Below are 15,720 nucleotides of genomic sequence, written 5' to 3' on the forward strand. Positions count from 1 at the left end.
GAACTCTTTTTATGAGGTCAATCAAAAATTTAGTTTAACAATAGAATAAATAAGTTGTGCTTTTCTGTAGATGAATGATGAGTGACCTTCAGAGCATTCCCCCCTCTCCCACCTGCTCACTTGAGCCACTAATCACATAACTTGCTGGCATGTGTCTCTAACTACTGTTTTAAATCACCTTTGGGTAGTCTGCTGTGTAGAATTGTTTGCCTCAAGATTGCCACATTTCTCTCATTTTATAGTTCATTTCAATATGGCAAAAGCAGAGTTAAATGGTGACGAATCAGGTGAATGTGGTGGTTGGCACATTTTTCCTGGTCTCAAATTACCAAATGGCAGCTGGTGCTCCTGGATTCCCAGGGCTTCAAATGGAGCATTTTCAGAGAATGTCCTGGATGTGCTGGACTGTGATAACGGTGAGGATTCAATAGGCTGTTAAGTCATGAAACTCGACCACTGATACCACCCCCCATCACCAGCATCTATTCCTTAGTAATTAGATGATATTTGTTTTGTAACATCTTGAGATAGAATTCATATACCACACAATTTACCCATTTAAAGTGTACAATTCTGCCATTTGGAGAGTTGTCATTTGTGGAGTTGTCAACCATCACCACAGTCAATTTTAGAACATTTTTATCACTCCCAACTGTCACCCACCCCTTCACTGTTACCCTCACCACTCTGTTCCCCCCATCCTCCCCAGCCCTCAGCAACCACTAATCTATTTTCTGTCTCTGTATGTTTGCCTGTTCAGGACATTTCATATAAGTGGAATCATATAATATGTGGTAGTTTGTGACTGGCTTTTCTCACTTAGCATAATGTTTTCAAGGTTCATCCATGTTGTAGTGTGTATCTGTACTCCATTCCTTTCTATGGCGAAATAATATTCCATTGTATAGATATGCCACATTTTGTTTATCCGTTAATCCGTTGACGGACATTTGGGTTGTTTCTGCTTTTTGGCTATGATGAATAATACTGCTATGATTATTATGTACAAGTTTTTGTGTGGATATATGTTTTCATTTCTCTTGGGTATATACCTGGAAGTAGAAAGGTTGGACCAAATGGTAACTCCATGTTTAATGTTTTGAGGAACTGCTCGACAGTTTTCTGCAGTGGCTGTACTGTTTTACATTTTGACCTGCAATCTACGAGTGTTCCAATTTTTCCACATCCTCACCAACACTTGTTTTATTCCATTTTTTAAAAATTATAGCCATCCTACTAGGTTGAAGTGGTATCTCACTGTGGTTTTTTGTTTTTGTTTTTAGGGTTGATGCTTTACATTGTTTTTATTGTGGTAAAATAACATAAAATTTCCCATTGTAACCATTTTTAAGTGTACAGTTCAGGGGCATTAAGTACAATCACATTGTTGTGCATCATTGTGGCTTTGATTTGCATTTCCTCGATGACTAATGATGTTGAACATCTTTCCCTGTGCTTGTTGGCCATTTGTATATCTTCTTTGAAGAAATGTCTATATGAATTCTTCACTCATTTTTTAATTAGGTTATTTATCTTTTTATTGTTGAATTGCAACAATTCTTTATATTCTAGATAATGGGTCCTTATCAGATATATGGCTAGCAAATATTTTCTCCCATTCTGTGGGTTGTCTTTTCACTTTTTTGATAGTTTTCTCTGATGCACAGAAGTTTTAAATTTTGATGAAGTTCAATTTACCTATTTTTTCTTTTATTGCTTTTGTTTTTGGTATCATATCTAGGAATCCACTGCCAAATCTAAGATCATGAAGATTTACCCTATGTGTTCTTATAAGAGTTTTATAGTTTGGCTCTTACGTTTAGGTCTTTGTTCCATTTTGAATTAATTTTTTATGTGATGTGAGGTGAGGGTACATCCTTTTTCAAAATTCCATGTTCTATGTTAAAGAAATAAGGCAACTCCTATGAAAAGCATTTAGGTGATACCTGTTACAAAAGCATATCCCTCCTAATTCCACTTTTAGGAATTTATCCTACAGGAACATGCCATGGATGTATGTATAAGGTTATTCACCTTTTTTTTAAATGCAAAGCATTGTGAATAATGCAAATGTCTACCAACAGATACTGTTAAATAAATTGTGGAACAAATGGAATACCATGAGGCCATGAAAAAGAATTAAGCTCTCTCTATGCCAATTTGGAAGGCTCTCCAAAAAATATTGTTCAATGAAAAAAACCAAAGTTTAGAACAGAATATATTTTGTGTGTAAAACAGTTGGGACAATAAGTATCTATATGCATGTTTCTTATCTACATATGAAGAAGCTCTGCAAGGATCATCATAAGAAATCAAGAATAGTAGATTCCTGCAGGGTGAGTGGACGCTGGGTGTGTAAGACAAGTGAGGAAGACTTATTCCTGTCTACATTTGATATTTGTTGTTAGTGCCATGGCATCGATTCCGATTCCCAGCGACCCTGTGTCCAGCAGAGCGGAACCCTGCCCGGTCTTTTTGTGCCATCCTCTCACCTTCTGGCGCTGTATCAGACAATGTTCCATTGCTATTCATAGGGTTTTCGTGGCCAATTTTTTTGGAAGCAGGTGGCCAGGTCATTCTCCCAGTCTGTCTTATTCTGGAAGCTCCACTGAAACCTGTCCACCATGGGTGACCCTGCCGGTATTTGACATACTGGTGGCACAGCTTTCAGCATCACAGGAACACACAGTTGCAACAGTGTGACAACTGACAGATGAGGGGTGTGGTTCCTTGACCAGGAAACAAACCTGGGCTGCGGCGGTGAGAGCGCTGCCTCTTAACCACTAGGCCACCAGGGCTGGCTACATTTGATTTACTGTTGTTAAAAGATGGAAACATATTACCAAACAATTGGGTAAGTATATGTTAAAATTTTAAAAGTGCCTTCTGAAGGGAAAGATGGGGGATCAGGGTAAGAAAGCCACATTGTCATGAGTATTGCACATATTTTTTCCTAGTTGAAACACAAGTATTTTCTTACCTGGTTTTCTCGTGACTACTAACATACTAAATACAGTCACACCATTGCTGATTGAGGTTGTAGTTGTGGTCTGTGGCCATGGGACAGAGCAGCAAACTGGTCCCCAAGATGCTGAACTAATGGTCCTAACCTCGTTCACACAGGAATGAGCCAGCATCAGGTGGGAAGGTTTACACATCCAGGATTCTAAAGGAAAAGTCTGTTCTAGAACCTCTCTCACTGAAATAACACAAACCTGTATGAATACGCAGTTTCACTGTTTTACCAGGAAGGATCCTGACACTAAATTACTTACGTTCCTATCCCTGGGCAGTGGGTTGTAGTGTCCTTAAAAAGAACCCCCCCCCCCCCAGCACATTCATATCTGTCCTTTAGCCTGGAGAAATCAGACAGAGATGAAAACCTCGCCACTGATGTTCCACCCAGGCTGACTCTAATGGCTATTTTGAAGAGCTTGCTCTTGTCTTTAAACATTTCTAAGGTTGTGTCTTGGCAATTTTTTCTCAACCCTTTGGAAAACACTTGTGGTTCTGGCCTGTTTTTGCTGAAAGAGTGCTTTCCTCGTCAACGTGAAATTCTCCATTGAAAATAGATTTCCCCTTTCTGACTCCTGTGGTTAGCACTGCAACAGGAGCAAAACTGGGCTCAGACACGTGAACTTGAGGCAGGAAACCTAAATACACACAATGGTCTGCGTGTGCCTTTTAACCCTTTCAAAGTGTACTAGACCGGATACCTGTGCTCACAGGCCATTCTGATTGATACTGCAACCGGGATTGGCATTCTGGGAACAAATGTCATATATTCAAAGATGGAGGCACACAGCGTGAAGAAGGAGGTGAGCCAAATTCCTTCTGTTTTTATCCTCCTTTAAGTGTGAACCAAAAATATCAACTCCGTAAGTGGGAAATCATGAAGAAACACAGGACTCAGAGAAGTGGTTGGAGAAGGGTGATGGGATGGGGAGAAGAAAATATCAGTATAATCAAATAAGTAAATCGACCTTGAGAAAGCAGAAGGTCTCCAGCAAAAAAAAGAAAGTGATCTTAGAAATAGAATAAAAATAAGTATATTATATATATAATAAAATGCCATGCAGTCCTTTTCTAACTCCGGATAAAGATACGTCTTCAAAAAGACAAACTCCAGAACAAAACTGAGTCACCAGAAAATCTCCCAATGAATTAATAGATTCTTTAAAAGACCTGGGATGAGTCCAGGTGTAATCAGAAGCTGAAGAATGTCTAGGTAAGCACAAAGACGCTGACTTTCTCCTGGCAGAAGCACTGGACACCCTCCATTTCCCCTCATGTGGCAGTGACGGCAAGGAGACCGGTAGGAGACTTTGAAGTCTTGGCTTGCTGCTGCTAGGAATCCCTTTTCTCCTCTAATAGTGCAGGAGCTGTGAAGGGAAAGAGCCACTGCGAGCCAGCTGGCGGTGGGAAGCTCCATTTTGAAAATTGGGAGTGAGCTTTGGATGGAAGTGAGGCATACGATCCTACCGTGCTGCTCCTGTCTTGTGGCTGGTGCAGGACACCACACGCATCATTTCCATTTCAACTGGAAGTGAAGTCAGAGCTTCATTGTCTAAAAAAGGGCCGATCATTAAACTTTCACAATGGGGTCAATTTTACCAACTGTATTCCATCCTCTGGGTTTGAAAACTTGGAGGCATTGAAAACGTTTCTTCACCTCGCATCTCCAAAAGTCACTAAAATGTAGCCAGTTCTTTCTTGGCAGAGTTAAGATTTCCTTTTCCTTTTTGCAGAAAGCTTAAAAGGCAGATTAAAGGGACTCTAGTTTAACCTTCTACTCGTTGCTGGCTTCCTCTTATGTTTAATAAAAAACCACAAGCCTCTTTTAAAAAAATCTCTAGGGATGTGAGCTCACCTCCGCCAAAGAGAAGTCCAATTCATTGTTGGATAGCTCTCTGGTTTAATGTGTTTCCTTGTATTTCACTGATATTTGCTTCCTTAATTGCTTGCTGTGGCCCCACTGAGCAAGGCTGATTCCTCTTTCTCGACGGCCCCTCAGATAGGAAGATGGCTCTCATCTTATGTCCACCCTGTGAGCGATTTGCTGTCTGGGCATGTCCTGCCTTTCCCCAGGATTGTGGCCCCATCTGCCATGCTGGTCTTCAAGCTGTTGATCTCACCTGCAATCAGTCTTGTACGTTGCTGCTAGATTCATCCAAAAGCAGCTTTACCTTTGTCAATCACTTGTTGAAAAATCACCACAGGGTCCCTGTTTTATTAAAACCAATTTCAAGTCAAAGCTTTTTTTCCAACTAGCCCTAACTGTTCTATGAAACCTTGTGTCTCTATTTCCCAACAAAGCCATTCTGCTCTGGTTGGACCAACCTTAGCAATGGTTCCCCAACTCACTTTGCCCATCGGTGCTTCTAACCTTAGGCTTCCTGGCATTTCCTTAACTGGCAAGCTTTAAGTTGGCATCTCCAAAATCATAATTCTGTGTGGCCTTAAAGTCTCACCTTCTCCATAAAGCCCACCCTGGGCAGTGTTGGCTTACAACAATGTGACATGTATTTTGAATTCTTTGTCATAAGTGAGTGTCTCAGGTCAGGTGCCCCAGGAAACAACTTTGAAATGGACATTTGTGTACAGGAGGTTTATGGGGAGTATTATCAGACACAACACCTGGGAGGGAATAAGGGAAGTGAGATTGGATAGAGGGAAAATTTGAACTGTGATGTAGTTTCAAGAGAGGCTCCAGCCAAATCATAGGGCACCCTGGAGCTGGGGTGGGCCAGCTCTGAAGAGTTGTCCCCCATTGATGCGGGGCCAGCCTTTGTATCTCTCTATGGACCCGTCATTGGATGTGGGCTGCCCTGGAAGGAGCATCACCTTGAGCAGGCAGCTTCATTCTGCTGAGAACAATTACTGGGGAGGGACTCGCTTGAGTCCTCAACAGGCAACACTCGCAGCAGCTGGGAAAATGAATGCCTTAGCTCTGAGGCAGAATCTAGGTGGCAATCCATAGCATCTCGACAACGTGCAATTAATAACAACCTAGCTTGCATGTGCCTAGAAGCATGTGAGTTTAGGTGATTCCCATGTATCCCCTGATAAGAACCACAGTTCTAGCCCTTTGGGGTGGCTCTAGGGGCCAAAGATTGGGAGGTTCTTCCTTACTTAACATGGCAGTGCATATTGAGAGAGGACAGGGGGATATGGGTCAAAATAACTGAAGAGGGTTAAAAATGGAAATGCCATTAATATTGTATGCAGTTTGGATATAGTTTTTCCTTAAAAATAGGAAAATTCCTACAATTTGATTGTGAGAAAAAAAATGTCTGAATATAATCCAATTGATTCCAGGCTTTGGAGACTTGACCAGTTTAATGTTAGTAGTAGTACTACTGTGCGCAGTATATTTATTGGCATACTACATACAGAAAAATACACAGATCCTAAGAGCACAGCTTGATAAACTTTCATTTAGTGAATGCACTCTAATATCCAGCACCCCGATCAAGAAAGAGAAGTTTATCATACCCCAGAGGTCCCCATGTGCCCCCTGCAGTCCCTATCCCCTGGGAAGTATCACCTGATCTCACCGTGTAAGCTTGCAATTGACATTTCTATAAATGGATTGCGCAGTGTGTAATCTTCTGTGGGCTCTCACATTATGTTTGTGAGAGTCATCCATGTTGTTATGTATAGTTGTGATCCATTCATTCTCATTAGTGTGTAATATTCCATTATAGATGTACCAGTTTATTTATCCATTGTACTATACGTGGACATTTGGTTGTTCCCAGTTGGGGGCTATTATGAATAATAAGGCTATGGATATTCTTGTACCTATGTTTCAGTGAAAACGTATATGGATTTCTGTTGGCTATATATCTAGGAATAGAACTGCTGAACTCTATGTATACTTTTGTTTAGTTTTAATAGATATTGCCAAATAGTTTTTTAAAGTGGTTGATCCAATTCACAACCCACCAGCGGTGTATGAGTTCTAATTGCTTCACATCCTTGCCTCCATGTGCTTCTATCTGTCTCTTTCATTTTAGCTCTTCTGGTGAGTGGTCATGGTTTTAATTTGAATTTTCCTGATGACTAATCAAGCTGAGCATTCTTTTAATGCTTATTGGGCATTGTCCCCAAAAGGCTGCTAACATCTTCAGCCCGTTTTTCTATTGGGTTGTCTGGGCAAAGGCTTCTTTGTGGTATGATGTACTGAATTTATATTTATTAACATGTAAAGATGCCCACGATAGAGTAAGGGAGAAATAAAGAATGTAATGGTTATAATGCAGCTAGTTTAATATAATCATATTTTTATTTATAATTATATAAACTTGAAGGGTAATACACTAAAATATGAACCACAGCTCTCTCTGGTTGGGAAGATTATGGATAATTTTAACTTTCTACCTTATAGCTACCCTATTTGTTTTTGTCTAAATTTGTTTTAATAACAAGCATGGATTACTTTTATAATCTGGAAAAACAATGAAGCTGTTTTCATTTGGAAACAAACAATCGAAACCCAAAATGAAACAAAAGCTTGTCAGTATGTGCTGGTTTGGCTCAGCCATCAGCCGCTTTCCATCTGGGACACTGACAGGCGCTGAGGAAAAGTGTCCTCCCTGGGCATGCTTTGAAAGTTTGTGTTAAAAAAAAGAGAGCGTAAAAATGAAGAATAGCTTTTATTGCATACCAGCCATGTGCTCCCTCGCCCCCCGCTGAGCCCGGGCAATGGTCCTTCCATAAAGACTGGCTAATTACTTAAATTGCCTATCTTTGCCGGAGCAAACCCTCCCAGTGCCGTTGTCTGGGCTGATTTGGTCTGATTACTGGAGTCCTGCTGTGAGCGGGGATGAGGAGAGCAGTTATTACCCTGTGCAAGTGTAATGCCTTTGTTTACATTTTGCAAGGCAAATGGGGTTACTTCCAGTCTCACTAACAGGAGTTCTACAGAAACCAGGATGGGAAACACGGGACACCTGCCTTCCTCCCTCCCTCCTGCCTGTTACCCATAAACCAAAAACATAGCATCATACCAACCTACCCACTAACAGACAGCTTTTTAAAATTTTTGAATCAATTTGAAAATTCCGAGTGTGGTACTCTGTCCCCCACCCCCTCGAACCATTTGAGCGTAAGTTGTCCAACGTGATTTGCCATCACTGCAAAAATTTTAGTAGTTCCTACAAAGAAGGGCATTCTCCTACATAACCACAGTACAACCGTTAAAATTGGGAAATCAATACTGACACATTACCACCATCCAAATTCAGGTTTCTTTGATTGTCCCAATAACATCCTTTATAGCAAAAAGATCTGGTTAGAAGTACACATTGCATTTACTAGCTGAGTTTTTGATGCTGTTTTGAAAACCCACACCTCTTTAAAATCAGAGCAGCTGTTAGCCAGGCATTCTCATCCTGCCCACAGGGAGGGAGGCCACAGGCAGAGAGAGTGGGTTGCTCTTGAGGGGCACAGATACAGGAAGAAAGCTGACGTCACTGTCCCAGCAAACAAGGTCTGGCTGTGCCCAGGGAAGCAGGGTGGAGACAGGGCTGCGGGCCAGAGAATCCTCTTGGGACAGGAATAAGACCCAGAGAATGTCAACTAAGGCCCACATAAAATTTCCCGTCTCCACCTTATATTCTCCATGTACTACTTCTCCCATGGTCTCCCTTCTCCTGTCCCTTCCACTGTTTTCTGCACTCCCCTCTTTTTATTTTCACAAACTTTTCCATCATTTTACTAAATTCCTCTGTTCTTTTAAAATTTCTCCCTTAAGAAAACCAGGGAACTACTAAAAGTTGTTATCTATTGGGAGATGGGGAGGTGATGACTAAGACTTGCCCTATATGGCTTTTTTATATTGTCTTCATTTTAAAAAATCGTGTTAATGTACTACCTACTTAAAAAGACAATACGTAATAACAACAAAACCAAACCAAAACCAAAACGTTCCTCGGTGCATCCTACCTCTAAGTAAATCTTTTTTAAGGGGTTAGGGAAGAGGGCAAAAGCTATCGTGTTTTCTGTCTTTATGATCTAGAAAATACTACAGTTTTGGCTGGTTTGTGGCCTCGTGCTTGCCTGTGTTTCTATGTGACTTTACCATCACTGCGTCTTTTCTGGAAAGTGAGTCTCATGAAGGCATAGGAGACGTTTTCTCTCTTAAATTCCATAGCTATCTCTATTCTAACTCTTCCTCCTCAGGTCCCTGGGTATAAGTGTTCTACAAGGTTCTGTCCTGTCCTGCTTGTTCTTAATACCCTCTCTCATGATCTCATTCCTCCCATGATTTCAACTTTGTGCATGATTTCCAAATCTGCATCCTCCAGATTGACACCTGTCTCCACAATTGCATTTCCAGTTGCCTACCAAACTCAACCAAACTTATCAGTGATATTTTACACCCTTAGAGCAGCTCAGCCTACTAACTTCTGGTGTGAAAATTTATACTTTTGATTCCTTCCTCTCCTTCACCCTCCCTTTCAAAGCTTTAGCAAATTGTCAGTTATTCCTTTAAAACGTTATTTTTATCTTTCTATATCCATTCCCACATCACTTGTTTCTGCAGTATTTAATAAACATACATTAAATTTTCTATTTCTATTCTAGTACTTTTTCATTTTTAGTTAGTTTAAAGGCTTTATTGAAATATAATTTACACGCAAAAAAAATTCACCCAAGATAAGTGTACTGTTCAATTCTTTTTGCAAATGTAGAGACGAGCAACCATCCAGTTTTAAGACATTTTCATCAACTCAAAAAGTTCCCTTGTATCCATTTGCAGTTATTTCTCACTCTCACCCTCAGACTCAGGCAACCACTGAACTGCTTTTTTTTTTTGTGAGGAAGACTGGCCCTGAGCTATCGTGCATGCCCATCTTCCTCTAATTTATATGGGACACCGCCACAGCATGGCTTGAGAAGTGGTGCGTCAGTCCACGCCCAGGATCCGAACCTGTGAACCCCGGGCCGCTGTGAACTGGACGGCTTGCGTCACCGGGCCCGCCCCCTGATCTGCTTTTTATTACTGTAGATTTGCCTTTTCTAGAAATTTCATATAAATGGAACCATGTAGTATGTAGTTTTTTGTGTCTGACTTCTTTCACTTTGTGTAATGATTTTGAGGTTTATCTGTGATGTAATATAAGCAGATTGTTCCTTTTTAGTGCTAAATAGCATTCTATTGTACAGATATATCACATTCAGTTTCTCTGTTCACCGGTTGGTAGACATTTGGGTCTTATCCAGTTTTTGCTTATTATGAATGATGCTACTTCAAACATTTACGTGTAAATCTTTGTGTAGACATATGCCTTCATTTCTTCTCAGTAGATACTTAGGAGTAGAATAGCTGGGTCATTTGTTAAGTATATATTCAACTTCTTAAGAAACTTACAAACTATTTTGCTAAATGGCTATACCATTTTAGAATCTCACCAACACTTAGTGTTGTCAGTCTCTTAATTATAGGCATTGTAGTAGCTGGATAGTGAGTGGTATCTTATTGTGATTTTAATTTGCATTTCTCTAATGATTAATGATGTTGAGCCATTCATATATTTTCTTGGATGATATGTCTACTAAAATCTTATGCACATTTTTAAATTGCTGTCTCATTATTGAGCTGTGAGAATTCTTTGCCTGATCTGGATACAAATCCTTTATTAAATACATAATTTGCAAATATTTTCTCCAAGTGTATGGTTTTGTCTTTTTATTTTCTTGATGTTATCTTTTGAAGAGCAAAAGGTTTAAATTTTGTTGAAGTGCAATTTATCAATATTTTCTTTTATGGGTCATGCGCTTAGTGTCAAATCTTAGAATTTTTTGCCTAACTCAAGGCCACAAATATTTTCTCCTATATTTTCTTTTAGCAGTTTTATAGTTTTAGCTCTACATTGAAGCCTACGGTTCATTTTAAGTTAATTTTTGTATATAGTGTGATGTAAGGGTCTAAATTCATTTATTTGCATATGCATATTTGATTGTATTAACACTGTTGGAAAAAACTGTCTTTTCTACAGTGGATTTTCTTGGTATCCTTGTTGAAAATAACTTGTCCATTAATGTAGGAGTATATTTCTGTGCTCTCTATTCTTTTCCATTGAATGATTTGTCTATCTTTACCAGTACCAGAACCACACTTTCTTGATTATCGTATTTTATAGCAAATTTTTTTTTTTTTGCAAACTTACATTGGTTAATCTAGGTCTTTTGCATTTTTATATACATTTTAGGGTCAATTTGCTAATTTCTATAAAAACAATCCTGCTGGGATTTTGATAGAGATTGCATTTGAATCTATAGATCAATTTGGGTAAAACTGCCATTTTAACAATATTGAGTTTTCCAACCTATGAACATGGTATATTTCTTCTCTGTTTAGATCTTTTAAAAGCATTATTTTGAAGTTCTCAGTGTATGGGTCCTACATTTATTTTGTTAATATTTCCCTAAGTGTTTTATTCTTTTTATCACTATCACAAATGAAATTTTTTTCTTGACTTCATTTTTTTCCCTTTTTTTTCTGAGGAAGATTAGCCCTGAGCTAACATCCATGCCCATCTTCCTCTATTTTGTATGTGGTCGCTGCTACAGCTTGGCTTGATGAGCAGCGTGTATGTCTGCGCCTGGTATCCAAACCTGTGAACCTGGGCCACCGAAGTGGAGCATGCCAAACTTAACCACTATGCCAGGGGGCTGGTCCCTTCAACTTTATTTTTAGACTGTTCATTGCTAGCATGTAGAAATACAAATGATTTTTGTATATTGATCTTGTATCCTGCAACATTGATAAGCTTATTACTTTTAGTAGGTTTTTTTGTAGATTCCATCAGATTTTCTACACACATGTTCTGTGAATAAGGACAGCTTTACTTTTTCTTTTCCAATCTGAATGCTTTTTCTTCTTGTTCTAGCCTGTTTCTGGGTAAAGGCTTCGGTAACATTTTGAATAGAAGTGGTAAGAATGGACACACTTGTCTTGTTCCTGATCTTAGGGGGAAAACTTGCAGTCTTGCACCATTAAGTATAACACACCTGTAGGTTTTTATAAAAGCTCTTTTTCAGGTTGAGGAAGTTCTGTTTTTTGTCTACTTTTTGGAGAGTTTTTTTTTTTTTAATCGAGAACAGGTGTTGGATTTTGTCAAATGTCTTTCCTATATCTGCTGAGATGATCCTGTGATTTTTGTCCTTCATTCTGTTAATATGGCATATAATATTTGTTTATTTTCAGATGTTAAGCCAACCATACTTTTTGAGGTGATTCCCACTTGGTCATGGTATGTAATTAAAAAATATATATTAATGTGTTCAGTTTGCTAATATTATTTCTAAGGAATTTTTGTATCAGTATTCATGAGGGATATTGGTGTATAGTTTTCTCTACTTCTAATGTCTTTGTCTTCCTTTGGTATCTGAGTGATAATACTGGTCTCATAGAATGAGTTGGGAAGTGTTTACTCCTCACCTATTGTTATGGATTGAATTGTGCCCCTCCCCCAAGTTCATATGTTGAAGTGTTAACCACCAGTACCTCAGAATGTGATCTTATTTGGAGATAGGGTCTTTACAGAAGTAATCAACTTAAAATGAGATCATTAGGAGGGGCTGTTACTGAACCAGGCTCATTTTTGCCTGCCGCACAACATGCCAATCACTGAGAAGATGAGTTTGCAGTAGAGAAAGGGTTTATTCACAAGGCAGCCAAGCAAGGAGATGGGAGAACAAATCTCAAATCTGCCTCTCCAGAAGAGGGGAGTAGGCGTATTTATGGGATAAAGAGGGAGGGTGGTCCAAAGCATGGGGGTAGACGATTGGCGATAAGGAATCAATGATCTGTGCAAGCATAGTCAAACTTCATGGCTCTTCATAGGATGCATGTTCACAAATGGTGGCGTTACTATGATCTGAGGGTGGAGTTTTCAGCTCTTTGACATCAAAGGGTAGCCTTTCAGTCATCCACCCAGTTGATGAGTTGGTGGTCTTAACCAGCCTGAACTGGACAAGGAGTTGACTCTCAGTTCCTGAAAATCTCAAGCACCTGTTACCATAGTGACCCAAGCATCAGAGATGTTATCTATTGGGTGGGTTTTAGTAGTGCATTATCTAACTACTTGTGCAAACAGACAACTCACTGAATATAGTCAAAGCAAATTGGCCCCTGGTTTCAGGGTCCTAATCTGATATGACTCGTGTTCTTAGAAGAAGGGGAAATTTGAACACAGACACATACAGAGGGAAGACACTGTGAGGACATAGGGAGAAAATAGACATCTGCAGGCCGAGGAGAGAGGCCTTGGCACAGCCTCTTCCCTCACAGTCTTCAGAAGGAACCAACTCTGCTGACACCTTGATCTCAGACTTCTAGCCTCCAGAACTGTGAGACAACACATTTCTGTTGTTTAAGCCATTCAGTTTGAGGTACTTTGTTATGACAGCCCTAGCAAACTAATACACATATTTTCTGAAAGAGTTTGTGTAGGATTGGCAATATTTCTTCTTTAAATATTTGATAAAATTTACCAGTAAAGTCATCTGAATCTGGGCTTTTCTTTGTGGGAAGATTTTTAATTGCTAATTCAATTTCTCATTTGTTATGGGTCTTCTCAGATTTTTAATTTCTTATTGAGTCAGTTTTGGTAATTGTTGTCTTTCTAGGAATTTATTCATTTTATCTGTTGTGTAATTTGCTTGCATTAAGTTATTCATAATAGTTCCCTTATAATCCTTTCAATTTCTGTAGAATCAGTAGTTATAGCCCCTCTTTATTCCTGATTTTGTTATTTATCTTTTATCTCTTTTTTCTTTGTCAGTCTAGTGAAAGTTTTATCAATTTTATTCATCTTTTCAAAGAATCAACTTTATTTTGTTGTTTTTTTTTCTATTATTTTTATTTTATTGATTTCCACTGTGATCTTTATTTGCTTCCACGTATTTACGTTGGGTTTTACTTGCTCTTCTTTCTCTACCTTCTTGAGGTGAAAGCTTAGAATATTGATTATAGATCTTTCTTCTTTTTAATTTAAGCATTTAATGCTATAAATTTTCTTTTAAGCATTGCACTGGCTGCACTCATACTTTGCAATATGTTTGGTTTTCCATGTGGACTTGAAACCAATGTGTAATCTGCTATTATTGGAGGGAGTGTTCTGTATATGTTAGTTGGTACAGTTAGTTGATAGTTGTTCAAGTCTTCTGTATCCTTGTTAATTTTATTTCTAGTTTAATTGCTGAGAGAAGGAACTTGAATCTCCGACTATAATTACTAAATTATCTATTTCAGTTCTGTCATTTGCTTCATATATTTGGCACTCTGTAATTAGGTGCCTATTTATTTATAATTATTATAGATTCCTGATGTTTTGATCTTTTCATCGTTACACAATGTCCCTCATTATCTCTAGTGATATTTTTTGTCTTAAATTCTGGTTTTTCTTATATTAACATAGGTACTCCAGGTATTTATAACTGTTTGCAGAGTATATCTATTTCTCTCATTCTTTTACTTTTAATCTATTTGTGTCTTTGAATCTAAAGTGTTTTTTTCTTGAAGACAGCATATAGTCGGAACTTGCTTTTTTATCCAGGCTGACAATGATTGCCTTTTGATTGAAGTGTTTATCCACTCACATTTAATTTAATTATTGATATGATTGGATTTATATCTCTCATTTTGCTGTTTGTTTTCTGTATGTCTCATGTCTTTTTTGTTCCTCTATTCCTCTTTTGCTGCCTTCTTTTGTGTTAAATATTTTTAGTATGCTATTTTAATTCCTATATCATTTTATTAACTATTTTTTAAAATTAATTTTCTTAGGGGTGCTCTAGGTTACAATATGTATCTAAACTTATGACAACCTGCTTCAGTTTAATAATGACAATTCTAGTAAAATATAGTGATTTGGTTCTAATATAGCGCTATTTCTTCCTCCTTCTTCTGTGCTATTATTGCCATATATATTGTATTTATATATATCATAAGTCCGACAGTACAGCATTAAAATTACTACTTTGTGCAATCACTTTTTAAAAGAAATTCAGAGAAGAAAAGAGAATAATACCTATTTATGCAGTATTTTATGTTTATCCATATATTTATCATTTCCAGCTCTCTTCATTTCTTTCTATGAATTCAAGTTACTATCTGGTATCATTTTCTTTCAGTCTGAAGTCTTCCTTTAGTATTTGTTAAGGAACATTTCTGATTCCTACAAATTCTCTCAGTTTTTGTTCATCTTTGATTGATTTTATTTTGCCTTCATTTTGGAAAGATAGTTTTGCTACATATATTGATTAAGACTCTTCCTTTCAGCTCTTTGAATATATCATTCTACTGCCTCTGGCCTCCATTTTTTTGATGGAAAGCAAGCTGATATACATGTTGTTGTTCTCCTGTATATGGCAGTCATTTTTCTCTTTTGCATTCAAGATTTTCTTACTGTCTTTGGCTTTCAGCCAATCTTTGACTAGATGTGTGAATCTCTTTGTGCTTATTCAACTTAGGTTAGTTGGGCTCCTTGAATCTGCCTATCAATGTTTTTCAGCACATTTGGGTGGTTCTCAGGAATTATTACCTCAAAAATTTTTTTGCCTCATTTTCTCTCTCCTCTCCTTCAGCACTTGTGTTATACATATGTTGGTATCCTTCATATTGTCCCAAGGGTCTCTGTGAGTCTGTTCATTTTCCTTCCATCTTTTTTCTCTGTGTTCTTCAGAAAGAATAATTTCTATTAATCT

The sequence above is a fragment of the Ceratotherium simum genome, chromosome 9 (assembly GCF_057802395.1).
Source record: "Ceratotherium simum simum isolate JZ-2026a chromosome 9, ASM5780239v1, whole genome shotgun sequence".
NCBI classification, from domain to species: Eukaryota; Metazoa; Chordata; class Mammalia; order Perissodactyla; family Rhinocerotidae; genus Ceratotherium; species Ceratotherium simum.